We start from the raw sequence: 22,943 nt of genomic DNA on the forward strand, positions 1-22,943 counted from the left end.
AGCCCAACGTGGGGCTCGAACCCACGACCCTGAGATTAAGAGTCTCATGCTCTACCGACTGAGCTAGCCGGGCCTTGTAAGAGATTACCTTTCAGTTGATATTCTTAAGTATATTGATATTCTTATACATGTTTTCAACGTTCAATGCTTTTGAATATAGATCATAAATTTGAGGCTCAAATTTAAGAATAAATATCTTTTGTACTAACCGAGAATTTAGATGTATCTTGCAAAAATATTACGGTATCCCAGCAAAGAATACGTAGCCAGAAGCAATGAATTTGACATAGGTTTACCATAGGGTGGAAGTGATGTTTTTTTTTTTAATCTGCTGAATTTATTTATTTTATGGTAGAAACATTTTCAAAAAAAAAAAAAAATTCTTCTTTCTAAATACATCCAAAGATGCTCTTCTAGAGATTTACTTTATTTTCACTTCAAAAAAAGTTTTTTTTGAGGCGATAAAAAAATCCTTTTTTTACGCAGTGTTACCAATAAATTCGAATTTTTGAGTTTTGGAAATTTATAAAAAAAAAAACAAGTAATTAAAGTAGAAAGTCGGGCGGGGCCGACTATATCATACCCTAAACCACCATTACAGAATTAGTAATCATAAGCATTTGTGGGGTAACATATAGGTCTGGGAGATAAACCGCAGTGGCATATTTAAGAAAATTAAGGGTACATGTCTGTGGGTGCTTTGAGTCAATCTGACTATAGCTCATAGTCAATGTTGCCAGGGAAAATGTTCGGTTTACCCTACAAGGAAAAAAAAGTTCCCTACTTTCCCATACATTCCCAAACAATTTTCCCTACTATATTTTTCGTTAAATTTAAAAAAATTTACAAAACAAAAATGGTTCTAAATACTTTATTATTTTAAAATATGAATGTGCAACGTATGTAACTTAGAATATAAATTTGTATTACCACCACGGTTGCCACAGTTGGTAGAATTCTACCCAAATTAGTAAAATTTTTTGTTAAATATCTATAAAAAAAATTTTTTTTGGAAAAGTTTCTATAAACAAATTTTTGTTAGAAAATTTTCTATAGAAATAAAATTTTGACAGAAAATTCTATAGAAATAAAATTTTGAGAAAAAATTCCACAGAAATAAAATTTTGAGAAAAAATTTTATAGAAATAATATTTTGAAAAAAAAAATCTATAGAAATACAAATTTGACAAAATGTTCTATAGAAATAAAATGTTGACAAAATTTTCTACAGGATAAAGTTTACCACACATTGTTAAAGATCAAGCCTTGCCGGCTTCTAATTTCCTCCTCTAGAGCCACCAAAATGTAAAAATTATTACAAATTGTGTTGAGTGAAAATGTCCTACATTGTGGCCCTACGTCCCTACAAGACGCTAAATATTAGAAAAACCCTACATATAGGGAATTTCCCCTACTTCTAGCAACACTGGCTGTGTTGATATTGCACCTACGAAGTTAGTATGCCACTAATATTGAGCCCATTATTAAAAAAGAGAAAATCGTTAAATTAGTTTGGGTAATAAATACAAATTTGTAAAAATCGAGCAATATTCTTATGTGAGAGCTACAAGTACGTATAAGTACGATCGGCTAGTACATCAAAATTTGAAATTTGAGTAACATTGGTTAATAAATAAGAGTACTCTGGCCAAATTTCGAAAATCGAGCGATGCATATATATATATATATAGAAGCTATATCTAAATCTGAACCAATTTGCATAATATTTTGCTGGTTTCATTAATACCACAAAAGGTTACCTTGTGCAAGATTTGAGTAAGATCAGTTACGAAATGAGGCCTGTATGGTCAAACATAAGGTTATTAGGGGCGAATTTTTCAAAATCGGGCGATACATATATGGGAGCTATATCTAAATGTGAACCGATTTCGATGAAATTTTGCACATATAGTAAGTACTATAGAGGACTGGATCTAGCCAACTTTTGGTAAGATCGGTTAATAAATAAGGGTTCTATGGCCAAATTTGGGAAAATCGGGCTATACATATATATGGGAGCTATATCTAAATCTGAACCGATTTCGATGATTTTTGGCACATATAGTTAGTGCTATAGAAGACTACATTTAGCCAAATTTGGGTAAGATCGGTTGATAAATAAGGGTTTTATGGCCAAATGTAGAAAAATCGGGCGGTACATATATATGGGAGCTATAGGTAAATCTGAACCGATTTCGATGCTTTTTTGCACATATAGTTAGCGCTATAGAAGATTATATTTAGTCATCTTTGAGTAAGATCGGTTGATAAATAAAGGTTTTGTGGCCAAATTTGGGAAAATCGGGCGGTACATATATATGGGAGCTATAGCTAAATCTGAACCGATTTGGATGAAATTTTGCAGACTTGAAGGGCGATGGAAAAGATTACCTTGTGCCAAATTTGGTGACGATCCGTTTGAAAAAACGCGCAACGTGACCATTAGCGTAGCTAGACAATTTTCCTAGGGGGGGCTATAGCCCCCCTAGCTGAAAATTTATAGACTGAAGTTATAGTTTCAATTAATGTTTTATTTCATAAAAATGAATAACAATATATGCATCAAAATAACTCGACAATTAATTTATAATAAAGCAACTAAATGTTAAGAAGTTAATTATTTTAACTACACAGGAAGTTTTTTACTTGATTTTTTTCATATTTTAATGCGTAATTTTTTGTTTTCTTTAAAAAAAAGTAAGAATAAATAAAGTGGTACAAATTATTCAAATTTTGCCACAAAAATGCTAAATTCATTATAGAAATTTTTATAGAATTTTTGAAAATATTCGAGGGACAACGTTTCAAACAAGCGTTAGAATGCATTAAAAATCATAAAAAATTTAAAAATTAATTATTTTGGAAAATATAACAAAATTTTTTAATCCACATTCAAAACACTGAATTTGGATCACAACTTAAGAAGTGATGCAAATTCATTGCAACGGCTGTTGAAACGGTGGACATTCGTTGTATGACAATTTCATATCACATTCATCGCTTCTCCGCCAAGTTTGCACCACTTCCGGACCCAAAAAGAACATTTTCACTTCTTTTTGGCTATGCTTTTTTGCAGCATTATTAAGATATTAATTTATGAAAGAATAGTATCAATTACTATTTTTTTTAAATTAAATTGGCTAAACCAGACTAAACACAATAATAAAGGAGCTTTAGTTATTCAACTAAATCAAAAGTTCAACCACAGATTTATTTTATAAATATTCAGATTTCGGCAACTGCTACCACAACCAAAGTAATTCGATTGTGCATGAAAGTCTTCAGCGGAACTCTGTGCGGTTGTATATACTTATTTAATTTTTAGAAAAATGTAAAATCGTAAATAGGTTTTCAAATTCTGGGGGGGGGGGGCTAAAATTTTTCTGGGGGGGTCTAAGCCCCCTCCCCAGAGGCCTTCCTACGCTTATGAACGTGACCCCATTTGTCGAAATCGGGCGATACATATATATGGGAGCTATATCTAAACTTGATCCGATTTCTTCCAAATTCAATAGCGTTCGTCCTTGTGCCCAAAAAACTCCCTGTACCAAATTTCATCAAAATCGGTTAATAATTGCGACCGGAATCCTGTGAACAACAAATACATGGACAGACGGACGGACACCAAGCGCTAGATCGACTCAGGAGGTGATTCTGAGTCGATCGGTATATATTTTATGGGGTCTAAAATCAATATTTCTGGTAGACCCATTTTTTGGACGATCAAACTTATTATACCCTGACCACATAGTGATGTGGTTTAGGGTATAAAAAATCATGAAAAGTATCGACCCATTTTTTGATGGACGAAGAATTTTCTATAATATATATGCTAGTAATATTAAAAACACTTTTATGTGGAGTAAAGAGTTGAAAAATTACGATTTTTTGTTGAAACCGAAAATACTGAAATATCATCGCATCTAAAGAACTAACTGCAGCGGATTGCGAAAAAGGATGATTTCTGCCCTATGGCAAGCCAATGTAAAATTTATTGTTTCAGAGCCAAGTATGCAATACTTCCGGATCCATACGTGGTGCAAAATTGGCACAGAAGCGATGACCATTTCAACAACCTTTGCCCGGATTTTTCATCATTTCTTAAGGTGTGATTCGAATTCAGTGTTTTGGTTGTGAATTAAAAATTTTTGCGATATTTTGCCAAATAAATAATTTAATAATTTTTATGATTTTTTTATATTTTAAAAAATTTGCAATTTTTGTAGAATCAATTTAATATTTTTTTCGACAAAATTTAAATAATTTTTTCTCGTTTTTACTAGTTGAAAAAAAGTAAAAATTATTCATTAAAAATATTAAAAAAGCTAGTTCTAAAAATTGAGTTAAAAGAAATTCCTGAATAGTTAAAACAAAGAACATCTTTGGGATAACATTTTTGGAAGTGCCTCTGGAGCAATTTCCATTTTATTTTTGCTGGGCAATTTTACCAATGAATTCAAAATTTTCAGAATTTTGTATTCTTATGAAACACTGCAAGGACAAATAAAATAAAAAATATTTGAAATGTTTATCAATCCATTTTTCGGTAGACGTGGAATTTGCGATAAAATATTGTCTAATATTATTTATAAAGTTTACGTGGATATAAAAGTCGAAAAAGTTAAGAAAAATTGTATTGATCCCAATCTCAAGTGATTACTTGGGAAGAGCTCCTAAATGTTGTGCTGTTATATGACATACCACTTGTTATAAAAAAATCTATTTAATTTCGCCATATCCATATTAAATTATGCTTGAAACCACTGTATTATTTAAGACCCGTGTGAAATAAAAATCCACATGCATATTCTCCCTGATAGAGATATTATGTTGAATGGCTAATCTTTCAATAATATCGAATGAATTTAATATGAATGTTATCAGTCACATAAAAAATGGATGATCTTGAAAAATGTCTATCAAATGTCTAATCTAGCCAAACGAAAACATCATTGGACTTGCTAAATCCGGCCCATACATTCATGAATACAAATGCCCAACAATTTTCTTAGGCAGATGAGTATATTATCAAAATAATAAAAAGATTATGAGATATTGAAAAGAATAACAATAAAATTATGTTACTTTCTAAAACCAAAATTCAAATTTATTCACATGTCGAATTTTTTGTTTTTATATAAAGGATTTATAGACAAAAAAAAATCTTATTCTAAATCATTTTTAAAAAACAAAAATATTATTTCGCCCAACGTGGGGCTCGAACCCACGACCCTGAGATTAAGAGTCTCATGCTCTACCGACTGAGCTAGCCGGGCATATATGCGTCGCTTAGCCAAACAGCCAAATTCAATTCACCACAATAGGAACGCCCAAAAAAAGCAAAGAATCTAAAAATAAGTAAATCCAAAAATAAAACTAAAGAACACCAAGATCAGGTAGACAGACAAGTTAATAGTAAAAGAACAAACGTGTGCCTTACTGTAGTGTGTTGGTGTTTTGTATGCGTATTGACTATGGGACATGATGATCTTTAAAAATCACCCGAATTCCATTGAGTGATCGATGGTATCATGTCCGTCCGTTTAAAGAGGCTCGTGATTACCCCTATCAATGGGATGGTTATAAAAACAGCGTGTATGTGTGTATATGTATACCATTCAACTGAACATATGGATCATGATATATTCGTGAGGCTGAAAATCGTGTTTATTATTAAATCGATTTAATAACCCCCCGAACTGTAAACATTGAAAGAATTTTAATTATTTTCATATGGAAAAAATTCTGATATTTTACTTAGGTTAGATTTTATTTTTTAAGGCTACAGAAACTTTGTACGTTCATTAAATCATAGGTGTTAGAGTGGATGTTTTTTAGATTCCAGGAAAAAAACATAATTTAACCAAATGGGAAATTAGAAAAAAAAAACTAGTATGTACGGCCGTAAGTTCGGCCAGGCCGAAGCTTATGTACCCTCCACCATGGATTGCTTAGAAACTTCTACCGAAGACTGTCATCCACAATCGAATTACTTGGATTGCGGTAACACTTGCCGATGGCAAGGTATCTTAAAACTTCTTAACACCGTCTTCTCAATTGTAAGTTAGTCCATACGTGGTATATATTAAAAGAAAAACAAGTAAGGAAAGTCTAAAGTCGGGCAGGGCCGACTATATTATACCCTGCACCACTTTGTAGATCTAAATTTTCGATACCATATCACATCCGTCAAATGTGTTGGGTGCTATATAAAAAGGTTTGTCCCAAATACATACATTTAAATGTCACTCGATCTGGACAGAATTTGATAGACTTCTACAAAATCTATAGACTCAAAATTTAAGTTGGCTAATGCACTAGGGTGGAACACAATTTTAGTAAAAACAAGTAAGGAAAGTCTAAACTCGGACAGGGTCGACTATATTATACCCTGCACCACTCTGAAGATCTAAATTTTCGATACCATATCACATCCGTCAAATGTGTTGGGGGCTATATATAATGGTTTGTCCCAAATACATACATTTAAGTATCACTCGATCTATACAGAATTTGATAGACTTCTACAAAATTTATAGACTCAAAATTTAAGTCTGCTAATGCACTAGGATGGAACACAATGTTAGTAAAAAATATGGGAAACATTTAAATATGAAGCAATTTTAAGGAAACTTCGCAAAAATTTATTTATGATTTATCACTCGATATATATGTATTAGAAGTTTAGGAAAATTAGAGTCATTTTTACAACTTTTCGACTAAGAAGTGGCGATTTTACAAGGAAAATACTGGTATTTTGACCATTTTTGTCGAAATCAGAAAAACATATATATGGGAGCTATATCTAAATCAGAACCGATTCCAACCAAATTTGGCACGCATAGCAACAATGCTAATTCTACTCCTTGTGCAAAATTTCAACTAAATCGGAGTTAAAAATTGGCCTCTGTGGTCATATGAGTGTAAATCGGGCGAAAGCTATATATGGGAGCTATATCTAAATCTGAACCGATTTCAACTAAATTTGGCACGCATAGCTACAATGCTAATTCTACTCCATGTGCAAAATTTCAACCAAATTGTAGTAAAACTCTGGCTTCAGGGACCGTATTAGTCCATATCGGGCGAAAGATATATATGGGAGCTATATCTAAATCTGAACCGATTTATTCCAAAATCAATAGGATTCTATTTTGACCCAAAACACATACTTGTGCCAAATTCGAAGTCGATTGGGCTTAAATTACTACCTAATCCCTTGGTTACAAAAATGTGTTCACGGACAGACGGACCGACGGGCATCGCTATATCGACTCAGGAACCCACCCTGAGCATTTTTGCCAAAGACACCATGTGTCTATCTCGTCTCCTTCTGGGTGTTGCAAACATATGCACTAACTTATAATACCCTGTTCCACAGTGTGGAGCAGGGTATAAATATGGGAAACATTTAAATCTGAAGCAATTTTAAGGAAACTTCGCAAAAGTTTATTTATGATTTATCGCTCGATATATATTAGAAGTTTAGGAAAATTAGAGTAATTTTTACAACTTTTCGACTAAGCAGTGGCGATTTAACAAGGAAAATGTTGGTATTTTGACCATTTTTGTCGAAATCAGAAAAACATATATATGGGAGCTATATCTAAATCTGCACCGATTTCAAATCAAATTTGGCACACATGACTATATTACTAATTGTACTCCTAGCGCAAAATTTTAACCAAATTGGGCCAAAACGCTGGCTTCTGGGGCCATATAAGTCCATATCGGGCGAAAAATATATATGGAAGCTATATCTAAATCTGAACCGATTTCAATCAAATTGGGCACACATGGCTATACTACCAATTGTACTCCTTGTGCAAAATTTCAAGCGAATAGGGATAAAACTCTGGCTTCTGGGTCCATATAAGTGCACATCGGGCGAGAGATATACATGGGAGCTATATCTAAATCTGAATCGATTTCAACCGAATTTGGCAAGCATAGTTACAATGCTAAATCTATTCCCTGTGCAAAATTTCAACCAAATTGGGCCAAAACTCTGGCTTTTAGGACCATATTAGTCCATATCGGGCGAAAGATATATATGGGAGCTATATCTAAATCTGAACCGATTTCAATCAAATTTTGCACACTTGACTATACTACTAATTGTACTCCTTGGGCAAAATTTCAACCAAATTCGGCCAATAATCTGGCTTCTGGGGCCATATAAGTCCATATCGAGCGAAAGATATATATGGGAGCTTTATCTAAATCTGAACCGATTTCAATCAAATTTTGTACACTTGACTATACGATTAAGTGTTATGCTTGTACAAAATTTGATAAAATGACAGTTTGACAAAATTTTCTATAGAAATAAAATTTTGACAAAATTTTATATAGAAATAAAATTTTGACAAAATTTTCTATAGCAATAAAATTTTCACAAAACTTTCTATAGAAATAAAATTTTGAAAAATGTTCTATAAAAATAAAATCTTGATAAAATTTTTATAGTAATAAAATTCTGACAAAATTTACTATTGAAGTAATATGTTGGTAGATTAATTTTGGGGATCGGCTATATATAACTATAGACCGATACGGACCAATTTTGGAATGGTTTTTAGCGACCATATGCTAGCGGAGCTCCAAGAGCTCCGGAGGTCAAATCTGGGGATCGGTTTAAATGGGGGTTGTATATAATTAAGACCGGTATGGACCAATTTTTGCATGGTTGTTAGAGACCATACACTAACACCACGTACCAAATTTCAACCGGATCTGGTGAAGTTTTCTCTTCCAAGGGGCTCCGGATTTCAAATCTGGGGATCGGTTTATATGGGGGCTATATATACTTATGGACCGATATCGACCAATTTATGCATGGTTATTAGAGAACATATACTAACACCATGTACCAAATTTCAGCCGGATCGGATGCAATTTGCTTCTCTTAGAGGCTCCGCAAGCCAAATCTGGGGATCGGTTTATATGGGGGCTATATATAATTATGAACCGATGTAGACCAATTTTTGCATGGTTATTATAGACCATATACTAACACGACGTACCATATTTCAACCGACTCGGATGAATTTTGCTCATCCACGAGGCTCCGGAGGTCAAATCAGAGGATCGGTCTATATGGGGGCTATGTATAATTTTAGTCCGATGTGGACCAATTTTTGCATGGTTATTAGAGAATATATACTAACACCGTGTACCAAATTTCAGCCGGATCGGATGCAATTAGCTTCTCTTAGAGGCTCCGCAAGCCAAATCTGGGGATCGATTTATGTGGAGACTATATATTTATAATTAAAGACCGATGTGGACCAATTTTTGCAAGGTTATTAGAGACCATATACTAACACCATGTACCAAATTTCAGCTGATTAGGATGAATTTTGCTCCTCCAAGAGGCTCCGCAAGCCAAATCTGAGCGTCGGGCTATACGTAAAAGTGGACCGATATGGCCTATTTGCAATACCATCCGACCTACATCAATAGCAACTACTTGTACCAAATTTCAAGTTTATAGCTTGTCTCGTTCGGAAGTTAGCGTGATTTCAACAGACGGACGGATGGACGGGCATGCTTAGATCGATTCAGAATTTCACCACGACCCGGAATATATATACTTTATGGGGTCTTAGAGCAATATTTCGATGTGTTACAAACGGAATGACAACGTTAATATACTCCCCATCCTATGGTGGAGGGTATAAAAAAGAAACGAAAAGAAAAGTAAGAAATCAGCAATAAAATTTGGTAGTTGTTCTAAAGTCTCAACTTTAAAATCACTTCCAAAAATGTCCTCTCAAAGATGTTCTTTATTTTAACTATACAGGAAATTATTTTAATTCAATTTTTATAAAACGAGTCATATCTTTCTCATTTAATTTTTTTTTTAAATAAATTTTGCCGAAAAAAATGCTTAATCCATTCTAGAAAAATTGTTTTATTTGGCAAAATATCACAAAAATTTTTAATTCACATCCAAAACACTGATTTTGAATCACTCATTAACCCTGGACAGTAGATATTTATGGTCACGAAAAAAGTTGATGCGGTCACCCCCCAGTTTTGTAGCATATTCGAAGACAATTTCAGAACACCAAAACTTTTTGCACCCTACGACCCCCGAAATACAATTTATTGTGCTGTGTCGTCATTTGAAGTCCGATCAAAAAGAAACGCATATCGTTGTTCGTGGTTGATCAGGGGTATATTTCGTGCATTGGTCATTTTTGACTCCGACGTCAAATTTGATTTTTAATTTTTTTTTAGTTCGCTTCGTATACCCCTATGATGCCCATTTCTGATAACCATTATAAATATCTTAACAATATATGAAACTTTTGCTTTTGAAGTATTTACTTATATTCATAAACAAAAAAGTTACACAGATTTTAAAAAGTCAATAGGTCACCCTACACATCACCAAATAGTTTTTGTTGTGTTGTCATGATGTCCGATCGAAACCACATGCACATCGTTATTCACATCTACGAAATTAATTTATAAGGCATTTAGAACACAAAACCTGTTTATCTGTAAATTTCTAACGGTACCTTTGTATACATACTCGTTGTTGTGTTTTTGCTAGAACAATTTGAGAGCATACTGTTTTAAAATTCTAACAATCTCTTTCGCTTTCGGGGGTTCGTAGGGTGTACGGAAAAAAGTTTTGGTGTTCTGAAATTGTCTTCGAATATGCTACAAAACGGGGGGGGGTGACCGCATCAACTTTTTTTTTCCTTTACCCGTGACCCTATCTACTGGGCAGACATCCTTCGTCAAAATGACGACGGGTAATTCAATTTTGATTTAAAATGCATTTCGGCCGATTGCGAAATGATAAATTATACCAATACAACCATTTTATGAATGTTTGTCTTATACTAATTAAACACAAATTGAATAAGGAAATAAATTCAATTTTGCTTCTCCTTTTTTCTCACGATGCAAATTATAGGGTCATGAAATAAGCCGTAGTCAAAATGACATAGGATGACGTTAGTGTACAACAAATAAGGATGACTTTCCAGTGTTAAGGAGTGATGCAAATCCAGTGCAACGACTGTTGAAATGGTGGACATCCATATTATGACAAGCCCATGTTAAATTCATCGCTTCTGGCCAATTTTACACCACTTCCGGTTTCATAAAGAATATTATCAATACCTTTATTTATAGCTCGTTTTTTAGGGGAAAGGCATAGGGATAATCATATTTGACATTTTATTTATCTGAAGGAAAAATTATTATTAGCGCACAACGTGGGGCTCGAACCCACGACCCTGAGATTAAGAGTCTCATGCTCTACCGACTGAGCTAGCCGGGCATTTAAACTAAGTACAACTTTTTATGACTAAAAAATTTACAAGAAAATATTTTATGCCAATTTAGTTTCTTTTAGTTATTAAAATTATTAAATTAATAATTTAAATAAATTCTTAAAAAAATATATATTTTTTTTAGAAAATTTCTTAAGATGAATTTGTTAATATATATATTATCATTCAACACTAATTAAGTAATCTCCTGCAAGGCCCGGCTAGCTCAGTCGGTAGAGCATGAGACTCTTAATCTCAGGGTCGTGGGTTCGAGCCCCACGTTGGGCGCTAATAAAATATTTTTCCCTGCAAACTTAACAAGATATTATGTTCTCTCTTATGGAGGGCAAGGGAAATTCATGCTATTAATAGCAATAGGCTTAGTGGAAAAATATAAGGAACAGTGATGCAAGCCTCAAAACTATTTGGCAAAATTATAACTGCTGCATGCTTGGGCATCTTACGCCCCACGTTGGGCGCTAGACAAATATTTGTTTTAATAAAGCAATATATTTAATATTAAGTGCACCCATATATACTTACACAATGATGGGGTAGGTCATTCGAGGTGTGAGCGCTCAATTTTCCACCGACACAGGCAAAAAATCATCCTGATATCCTCAACAATTATTTTAAACCGATATTTTGTATTTTTTATGGATATTAGTGTAGAGTAGTAATCCATTCTTGCTTCAATGTGAGCATCGCTCGAATCTAAATCAAAAATTGCGATTAACAAGAAAATTTACTCAAGAATAAAAACTAATCTCGTACAAGGCCCGGCTAGCTCAGTCGGTAGAGCATGAGACTCTTAATCTCAGGGTCGTGGGTTCGAGCCCCACGTTGGGCGCTAAATAAATATTGTTTTTTTGCTTGGTGAAAACAATAAAAGCAAATAAAATATCCTGCTATAAATAAAGGATGAAGGGTATAAAAATTTATTTTTTTTTTGTTTTTTTCTGACAAGGTCAAAGTATCAACTCGGTTGGAGTTAGAAATATAAATTTTTTCTTTGATTTTGTTTGGTGTTTTTTTTTCTATTTCTAAGAAATTTAAATTGCATAATCTGCTTTTGTACAAATTCTCTACTCTACTCTAGAAAACCGATGTAATGATAATAAAGAAAAATACAACAAAGTAGGGATCCAATTAGAGACAAAAACAAATTTCCAATTTTTTATCTTATTTTTTAGAATATTGTGTTTTCAAAGTTTCCATTACATTGACCGACTTTTTCTGTTGGTAGATATCTGCCATAAAAAAAAAACTAAACGATTTTTTTTCGATTAAACATTTGTTTTGAAAGTTGATATACAAAGCTGACCAACTTTTTGATGTTCACAAATTTGGATACGAGACTAAGAGAATAGAAAATTTTTTTGTCATATGTGTAATACAGAAAACTAAAAAAAGGTCAATCAATATTCATATATTTCGATGAGACCACTTCCCTTTACTCAGGCTAACGAATTGAAAAACAAGCAAAAAAAAAATGGTTATTTGAAAGACCAATGGTCTGTAACATGTTGTCAGAGAGATTTTTATGTTACATGTTTCAATAAAGGACTTTGAAAACTTAGCACACACACACCCCTTCACATATGTTTACATATACCATCACTTGGATACAATGGAAAATACGGAAAGTGTTGTTTTTACATAGATTCATAGGGGGGATAGCATCTTAGCGAAAGGGATATACTGGCAGGATCCTTTTGTTTGTAACACCTCTAAATGTTAAAGTGGACCATAGAATCATATTTGGATTTGTGATGAAATTGATATGAAGACCTTACTCTACACTATACTACCATATATAGGGGAGGCTAATATGTATTGCAAACAACTTCAGGTTAACAGTTCATTTTCTACAAGTTTTCAAAAACATTTTGATCTACACGGGGAATTGTATCGAATTTCTTCAATTGTGGCTCACATGTCCTCCACAAATCAATTCGGGGCTATAATTTGGGGGCTATATCGAAAAACTGACTAGTATACAAGGAGCTGATATCAGTTACACCCAATTTAAGGTTGCTATCATTTCTAAACCGCTCGTCAGCAGACATCTAACACTTTTATTCCAGTCACAGTTAATTTTATTGTATACAAGCTTGCAGAAGCATTTTGATTTATTGCATTGAGAAATAAAGTTATACGTAATCGAGCTCAAACGTGATTTGTTAGGTTAAGTGTAGTGATAGTTTACCACAAGTGTTAAACTTCTCTCTTATCAATGAGCGCCGGTCGATACTATGTTTAGCTTAATTCAAGCAACTTATGGTCTGGAAAACCGTAAGTGACTATCGTTAGGGCTCTCCAGAATTTTATTGTGAATAAATCTTTTCTTTAACGTAACATTGCTCGTGTGGTATCGCGTCCAAAATCTGGGCGAAAAAAGACGGTTACAACACCAGAATTGATTCGAAAATTGAAGGCCAGACTTGACCAAAATCCACGCCGCAGTGGTAGAAATTTTGATAGTGAAAATATGCGAGAACGGATGCAACACATACTGTAAAATGAGCTTGGACTAAAGTCATTGAAGTTCCAAAAAGTTCAAGAGCTCATCGATGCAGAAAAAGGTTAGACTGGAAAAAATGTTAGACAAAACAAGTAAATACGGCCGTAAGTTCGGCTAGGCCGAATCTTATGTACCCTCCACCATGGATTGCGTAGAAACTTCTACGAAAGACTGTCATCCACAATCGAATTACTTGGGTTGGGGTAATACTTACCGATGTTAAGGTATCTTAAAACTTCTTAACACCGTCTTCTCAATTGTAAGTTAGTCCACACAGGGTAATTACAAAAAAAAAGGCCGAATAAAAAACTTTATATAGTAATAACATTTTGACAAAATATTCTATATAAAAATAAAATGTTGGTAGACTATTTTTGGGGATCGGCTATATATAAGTATAGACCGATATTGACGAATATTGGCATGGTTGTTAGCGGCCATATACTAGCGCAATATACCAAATACCGATGTGGACCAATTTTTGCATGGTTATTAGAGACCATATACTTACACCATGTACCAAATTTCAGCCGGATCGGATGAAATTTGCTTCTCTTAGAGGCTCCGCAAGCCAAATCGGGGGATCGGTTTATATGGGGGCTTTATATAATTATGGACCGATGTACACCAATCCATGGACCAATTGTTGCAGAGACCATATACCAACACCATGTACCAAATTTCAGCCGGATCGGATGAAATATGCTTTTCTTAGAGGCTCAGCAAAGAGCCAAAGAGGTCAGTTAAAAAGTTACACCTTCTATAGAAGATTTTCGCAAAATTTTATGTCTATCGGAAATTTTGTCAAAAGTTTATTTTTAAAGAAAAGTTTTTCCAAATTTTATTTCTATAGAAAATTTTTCCAAAAATTTCCAGCACACGTAGCCTAACATAAGTGGTATATATTAAACTAAAAAAGGCCGATTAAATACGTATATAATTAAGTTTGACAAAAGTTTCTATAGAAATAAAATTTTGACAACATTTTCTATAGAAGTAAAATTTGGCCAATATTTTCTATAGAAATACAATTTTGAAAAAATTTTCTATAGAAATAAAATTTTGACAAAATTTTTTATAGAAATAAAATTTTGACAGAATTTGCTATAGAAATAAAATTTTGACAAAATTTGGTAGATTATTTTTGGCTCGAGTGGCAACCATGATTATGAACCAATATGGACCAATTTTTGTTGTGATTGGGGATCGGTTACATATGGATATGGTCCGAAATGGACCAATTTGGGCTTGGTTATTAGCGGCCATATACTAACACCACGCTCCAAATTTCAACCGTATCGGATGAATTTTGCTTCTCCAATAGGCTCCGGAGATCAAATCTGGGGAACGGTTTATATGGGGGTTATATATAATTATGGACCAATATGGACCAATTTTTGCATGGTTGTTAGAGACCATATAATAACACCACATACCAAATTTCATCATTCAATTTTGCTCCTCCAAAAGGCTCCGGAGGACAAATCTGGGGATCGACTTATATGGGGGCTATATATAATTATGGGCCGATTTGAACCAATTTTTACACAGTTGTTAAATTCCATATACTTACACCATGTACCAAATTGCAGCCGGATCGGATGAATTTTGCTCCTCCAAGAGGCTCCGCAAGCCAAATCTGAGCGTCGGTTTATATGGGGACTATACGTAAAAGTGGTCCGATATGGCCCATTTGCAATACCATCCGACCTACATCAATAACAACTACTTGTGCGAAGTTTCAAGTCGATAGCTTGTTTCGTTTGGAAGTTAGCGTGATTTCAACAGACGGACGGACGAACGGACATGCTCAGATCGACTCAGTATTTCACCACGACCGTAGAGCAATATTTCGATGTGTTACAAAGGGAATGACAAAGTTAATATACCCCCATCCTATGGTGGAAGGTATAAAATTCCTAAGTTTCGATTATGTCAAGAGGGATCTTCGCCAGGAAAAAGTAAAAATAACGCAGAACCACAATTCTTGCCTAAGATAAACGAACAACAACCAAAATTTCACGCAAATCAGACTAAAACGCTGTGGTCATATGAGACAAAATCGGGCGAAAGATATATGTGGCAGCTATATTTAAACATTAACCGATTTCAAATCGAAATTTGGCATACATTACGAGACTATCCATTGTATTCCTTCTGCAAAATTGAAGGCAAGTCAGGGTAAAATACTGGCTTCTAGGGCCATCTGGCGAGAGATATATATGAGAGCTATATCCAAATCTGAACTGATTTCTGCCAAAATTAATGGGGTTCTATTATGACCCACAAAGAGATAGTTATGCCAGATTTGAAGTCGAATGGATTAGAACTGCCACACGCAAAGAAGGAATATGATCACTGCAAATACGTTTCAAGAGCAAAATGTTATTTTTGGACGGTGACCATGGAACATTTTTGTCACAAAAACGTTGTTTTCTAGGCAAGATGCATAATTTGCGAGAAAATAACATAGTTGTGGCAAACATGTTATATGTTCCTCATCCAAAAATAACATATTGCTCTTGAAACATGGTTGAGGTGATCCTATTCCTTCTCTGAGTGCACTGTGTTCACAAAATGTGTTCACCGACAGACGTACGGATAGACATACAGATGTGAGTAGATTGAATCACGATCCGACCGAATCAGGAGCGACCTAGACTTTGATCACAAAAATGTGTTCTCAGACGAACTAGTCACGTCCCTCTGTCCGTCAATCTTTATGTGAACATATTTTTGTGATCAATGTAAAGTCGCTCCTGATTCTACACTGCACAAAAAAGTTTTCGCGAGGCCAAAGATTGCATGTTCTTGAAATACGAACTTTGCTTAGAATAGTATATTGATTTTCGTGTCATAAAGTTTTTCCTTGTCCAAAAGTCGAAAAACTTTTTAATGAAGTTGTATTGTCCTTATATTTAAGTGGTACAGATTCTTATCTTAACACGAAAGAAAATTTCGTTTGACCAAAGACAACATGGCATTCATAATTTTGAAAAATTCTTTAAAATTAATGAAATCGTTTTTAAATTCGTTGATTTCTTGTATCTTCACTACAAAGCAAAAACGCGTTCAAAGCGCGTTTTTTACTTGAAACATGGCCTAATTTCTACTTGATGTCGAGTCTGAAATTCGATGTCGTTAAAATTTGTATCTCAAATAACGAATAAATTAAAATTTGTTTCTTAGAATCAAGTACGAGATATTCATATTTAAAAGAGAATTGGCTCTTAAAGGTATCCTTACTTAAATTTTCCGTTTCTGTGGCGTAGTGCAAAGATAAAATCTTTGGAACCGGTATCCTTACACGATTTCATTTCTTTTGATTTGCAAAACATTTTATTTTTTATTACATTACGTGTAAGAAGGGTATACTAAATTCTGTTCGATTCAACTTACATGAGTTTTTTCCCCAATTTTAACAAAAAAATAAAAAATAAAAAGGCATGTTTTAGTTTCTTTTTTTATTTATGGATGCTTTCAGTTGAGTTGGTAGTGCCTAGTGCTAGTGATAGTATTGGTGGTATTTGCATTAGTAGACCTACTCATATATCATCGTTGCAATGCATGTTGCTGCTTCATTGTTGTTGCTTTCCGGAACAAAAATATGTGTATTCGGGATATTTGTTTCTACCCAGCTAAGGCAGCTCTTGGGCCGACATAACCATCCATTGTTTTTATCCTTTTGACCATGATTTCCTTTTTAAAGTAACATCTATGTCGGTCTATATAGAAATATGGTCGGGTGTGTTGACGCGTGTGTGTGCGTGTTAGTGTCTATGATTTTTTTTCTATGCGACATTGTATGCGTATTCGTCTCTCGCGCTATCTTTGCCTCTCCAAAACAAATACATGAACAAAAGACTGGTATGAAATTTCAAAGTCTTGTTTTTTTTTTCTTACTCATTTAGTCTTTTTTACAGCGTTCTTTTTTTGTTATTTTTGTCTTCATAGTTGTAGCCGTTGTTGGCTTTCTATGGCTTTACTAGTACTGGATATCCGTTCGAGTGAGCTCTTTATTTCGAAATGTGAGTATGTGGTAGGAGGGGGAGGTGGGGGAGGAGAGGATTTTTGTGTTATGTGTGTGTGTGTATCTCTAAATTAAAAAGTTTTCATTAAAGTCTTTTTGCGAACATTAAGTGAAGTAGCGATTTGTGGGAGGCACTCTCCACACCACACCACAAATTGATATGAATTGGAATGATGGATTTTGTGAACAAAAAATGTACGTGAGTTTTTATAACCAATCATAGTTGGAATAACCAAAATAATATAAACTGACACTGGAGTAAACCTATCAGCTGTTAGATGAGCAGTTTAGAAGTGATGACCTGTATAATTGATATTAAGTATATATGGCCGTAAGTTCGGCCAGGCCGAAGCTTATATACCCTTCACCATGGATTGCGTAGAAACTTCTTCTAAACACTGTCATCCACAATCGAATTACTTGAGTTGCGGTAACGTTTGCCGATGGCAAGGTATCCTAAAACCTCCTAACACCGTCTTCTAAATTGTAAGTAAGTTCATACGTGGTATACATTAAATAAAAAAATACCGATTAAATACGTATATAAATCAGTTTGACAAAGTTTTCTATAGAAATAAAATTTTGACAAAATTTTCTATAGAAATAAAATTTTAACAAAATTTTCTATAGAAATAAAATTTTGACAAAAGTTTCTATAGAAATAAAATTTTAACAAAAAATTCTATAGAAATGAAATTTTAACAAAATATTCTATTGAAATAAAATGTTAACAAACTTTTCTATAGAAATAAAATTTTGACACAATTTTTTATGGAAATAAAATTTAACAAAAGTTTCTATAGAAATATAATTTTGGTAGATTATTTTGGCTCGAGTGGCACCCGTGATTATGAACCGATATGGTTCATAATCATTATGGACCGATATGGACCAATTTTTGCATGGTTGTCCCTCCAAGAGGTTCCGGAGTTCAAATCCGAGAATCGGTTTATATGGGGGCTATATATAATGGTGAACCGATGTGGACCAATTTTTGCAAGGATATTAGAGACCATATACTAACACCACGTTCCACATTTGAACCGGATCGGACGAATTTTGCTCCTCCAAGAGGGTCCGGAGGTCAAATCTGGGGATCGGTTTATATGGGGGCTACATATAATTATGAACCGATGTGGACCAATTTTTGCATAGTTGTTAGAGACCATATACCAAAACCATGTACCAAATTTCAGACGGATCGGATGAAATTTGCTTCTCTTTGAGGCTCCGCAAGCCAAATCTGGGGATCGGTTAATATGGGGGCTATATATAATTATGAACCGATGTGGACCAAATTTTGCATGGTTATTAGAGACCATATACCAAAACCATGTACCAAATTTCAGACGGATCGGATGAAATTTGCTTCTCTTTGAGGCTCCGCAAGCCAAATCTGGGGATCGGTTTAAATGGGGGCTATATAAAATTATGGACCGATGTGGACAAATTTTTGCATGGTTGTTAGAGACCATATACTAACACGACGTACAAAATTTCAACCGAATCGGATGAATTTTGCTCATCCTCGAGGCTCCGGAGGTCAAATCAGAGGATCGGTCTATATGGGGGCTAAATATAATTGTGAACCGATGTGGACCAATTTTTGCAAGGATGTTAGAGACCATATACTGACACCACGTTCCACATTTGAACCGGATCGGATGAATTGTGCTCCTCCAAGAGGGTCCGGAGGTCAAATCTGGGGATCGGTTAATATGGGGGCTATATATAATTATGAACCGATGTGAACCAATTTTTGCATGGTTGTTAGATACCATATACCAAAACCATGTACCAAATTTCATACGGATCGGATGAAATTTGCTTCTCTTTGAGGCTCCGCAAGCCAAATCTGGGGATCGGTTTATATGGGGGCTATATATAATTATGGACCGATGTGGACCAATTTTTGCGTGGTTGTTATAGACAATATACCAACATCATGTGCCAAATTTCAGACGGATCGGATGAAATTTGCTTCTCATTGAGGCTCCGAAAGCCAAATCTGGGGATCGGTTAATATTGGGGCTTTATATAATTATGGGCCGATGTGTACCAATTTTTGCATGGTTGTTAGAGACCAAAACCATGTACCAAATTTCAGACGGATCGGATGAAATTTGCTTCTCTTTGAGGCTCCGAAAGCCAAATCTGGGGATCGGTTAATATGGGGGCTTTATATAATTATGGACTGATGTGTACCAATTTTTGCATGGTTGTTAGAGACCATATACCAACATCGTGTACCAAATTTCAGCCGGATCGGATGAAATTTGTTTCTCTTTAAGGCTCCGCAAACCAAATCTGGGGATCGGTTTTTATGGGGGCTATATATAATTATAGACCGATATCGACCAATTTTTGCGTGGTTGTTGAAGACCATATGCCAATTTCACCACGACCCAGAATATATAACTTTATGGGGTCTTAGAGCAATATTTCGATGTGTTACAAACGGAATGACAAAGTTAAAGAACTTAGTTACAGTGCGGCAAGATAAAGGGGATATGTCAAACGAGTGATAAAATTTGTAAAACAATTTTAAGTTTTTTTATACCCTCCACCATAGAATGGGGGGTATATTCTATGGTGGAAGGTATAAAAAAACTTGTAATTGTGTTACAAATTCTATCACTCGTTTGACATATCCCCTTTATTTTGCCGCACTGTAACAAAGTTCTTTTTTATAATGACCAGAATATAGAGTTCCACCACATACTACTCTAACTTTTGTTTCGTATCGGTTTAAAGGAAATGGCTTTTAGTGCTGGCAAGTTGTTAAAATGATATCATTTCGTATTAAGTTTTAGCCATCGTATCGTAAACAGCCAAGTCTCACAAGATGACACTAAGTGTCTTCTTTTTAATTTGTTTTATTTTATAAAAAAAAAACTCTATAAAATGTAATGAGTGAAAAAAAAACGAAGAGAGCTGTTGTAAGTACTACTTCAGCCACTAATGTCATTGTCATTTGTTAGTTCTTTTACATCAAAGGGCTTTTAGGCATTTGGCTTAGCATCCCACCATGAATTGGATGCGATTTCCCTGTCTAGCATTTGAGAATTGAGAGTTTGTTTTTTTTTTTTTTTGTATAAAAATCATTGCCAAATTTTAAATCATAAAAAATGAAAATATAAGGCTACATCAATTATCTAAAGAAACACAAGCAGGAGTGATAGATTGATCATGCAATCGGGTAAAGATTTATGAGCAACAATATTGCTATTCAGCGTAATGCGTAACGTAATGTATATATTTGCATCATGTTCGGAGAACGCCATCTAGGGAGTCTAGGAAGTTGGAGTGGAATCTTAAGGCTTGATTCGTGAACTTCTCTAATATGGCTACTCCCGCGGATATATGGGATATTTTGTTTACTAGTTGTTTTGTTTTTTTTTGTTTCGATAAGTTTTTTTAGTTTGTTAACGAGCGTTCGTATTACTAGCTAAATCGATAGAAGATTGTAAAGTTAAATTCAATCAAAATAAAACTCCTGAATTTTGAAGTGAAGTGAATTGAAAAGTTATTGTTTTATTTTACGCTCTTGATTTACATCCAATTGACATCTTTTGTGCTAAAGAGTGTATTTTCTGTGTGACTGTGTTTTTTGGTAAGTTCCCACTTTGCTCCAACGAGGATCCCAGTGATTGCAGTCGCAATACCCAATACATTGGGATAATGAACATTGTCCTTCGAGCCGGATACGGAGCAAGAGGAACATATTTATAAATACTGTAGACTGTTTAAAGTCAATTTCTTTGTGAAACCCAGTTTTTTTATAACTTGTTTCCGATCGATTGTGTGAAAATCATACTGCCGTTTTGCAGTCAATCACGGTTTCAGTGTGTGTTTAGTTCATGATCTGGCAACTCTACCTGCATATCTCCCACTATATCTCAGTGCCTTGTGAATAGTTGTTGTGGTGTTCGGCCTGGGATATTGAGACTTTCTGCATTTACTTTTTTGTTAATAACACTACAACAATAAAGTGGAAAGTTCACACATCTTCATACGTATAAAATATATTCTCCCAAGGTAGGTGATGTTTTATTTTCTGTTGTGCCTTATATGAATCACGCCTAATTATGTTGTGCTGTTGGATGATACTGGAGAGAGCATATTTGTGACATCTCTCGGTCTCCAGGGTTACCATCGTTGTTAAACCACTATATAGCTTTATTTGGAATATTATTATTTGGATATCAACTTTTTTGGAAGTACCATTTTTGAACTTTATCCCGTATTGTTTTGGAATATGTATTGAAACCTACAGTAAATAGCGATTTGTGCGCTGTGACGTTGTTATTGAAATCATTTCACCTCTTCGATACCTTATTTGAAAACTGCGATTTGTATTTTTTTTTTTTGTAAAGCTGGTAACTCTATTTATATTCTCCTATTGCTCTTTTTTTTCATACTGGTAAGAGTGATAAACAAGAGTGCGTATAATCTCTTGTTATGCATAATTAATGGTGGTGGAAGAGACATAATAAGAGAACGTGTGCGGAATTATCTCTTATTTTTTTCTCTCTTGTGGATCGCATTGATGAAATTAATCATACATAAGAGTGGTAATTTAATAGGCGTGTTTTCACTAATAATCATCTATTTATGTGAGGAGATCTTGTAGGAATATTTGGGATGAAATTTCCAAGGGTTGTCGTATATTCGATGGAGTTTTAATAGTTTAAGAGTGTGTATATTGGTATTGATATTGTCACTGATATTGATATTTTCTATCCGTTCAGTTTTTATTTGGAATTAATATTCGAAAGGAGACTTGTAATATCAAGAGGTTTCGCATAGCTTAAATATTCGAATAGAATATTATTGCCCATATGTATCGTGGGAATTTACGTGGTGATAATTGGCTCATTGTTTTTCAAAGATTTTTGTATATGGGTGTATATTAAAGTCAAAAATCACCTATAGTTATCCATATCAGTTATTTTTTTCCTTTCTTCGCTTTAATAACGGAAGTAATTCATTCATTGAATTTGTTGAATTTCCAATCACGTAAATAATATCAATCAACAAAATAAATAAATAGATAAGTAAATAAATAAATTTAGTTAATTCTTATCTTTTGTGA

The 22,943-nt window shown here is 34.1% G+C and overlaps 5 non-coding genes across 5 annotated transcripts; 2 read left to right on the forward strand and 3 right to left on the reverse strand.

Annotated features, from left to right (window-relative positions):
* On the reverse strand, positions 1–73 carry TRNAK-CUU (transfer RNA lysine (anticodon CUU)). The gene has a single exon. It is a non-coding gene; the product is annotated as a tRNA-Lys (tRNA).
* Positions 74–5,203: 5,130 nt separating this feature from the next.
* TRNAK-CUU (transfer RNA lysine (anticodon CUU)) lies at positions 5,204–5,276 on the reverse strand. The gene has a single exon. It is a non-coding gene; the product is annotated as a tRNA-Lys (tRNA).
* Positions 5,277–11,229: 5,953 nt separating this feature from the next.
* On the reverse strand, positions 11,230–11,302 carry TRNAK-CUU (transfer RNA lysine (anticodon CUU)). Its single transcript has one exon. It is a non-coding gene; the product is annotated as a tRNA-Lys (tRNA).
* A 207-nt stretch (positions 11,303–11,509) lies between these two features.
* On the forward strand, positions 11,510–11,582 carry TRNAK-CUU (transfer RNA lysine (anticodon CUU)). The gene has a single exon. It is a non-coding gene; the product is annotated as a tRNA-Lys (tRNA).
* A 489-nt stretch (positions 11,583–12,071) lies between these two features.
* On the forward strand, positions 12,072–12,144 carry TRNAK-CUU (transfer RNA lysine (anticodon CUU)). The gene has a single exon. It is a non-coding gene; the product is annotated as a tRNA-Lys (tRNA).
* Positions 12,145–22,943: the final 10,799 nt, after the last annotated feature.

The sequence above is a fragment of the Haematobia irritans genome, chromosome 2 (genome assembly GCF_050003625.1).
Source record: "Haematobia irritans isolate KBUSLIRL chromosome 2, ASM5000362v1, whole genome shotgun sequence".
Lineage (NCBI taxonomy): Eukaryota > Metazoa > Arthropoda > Insecta > Diptera > Muscidae > Haematobia > Haematobia irritans.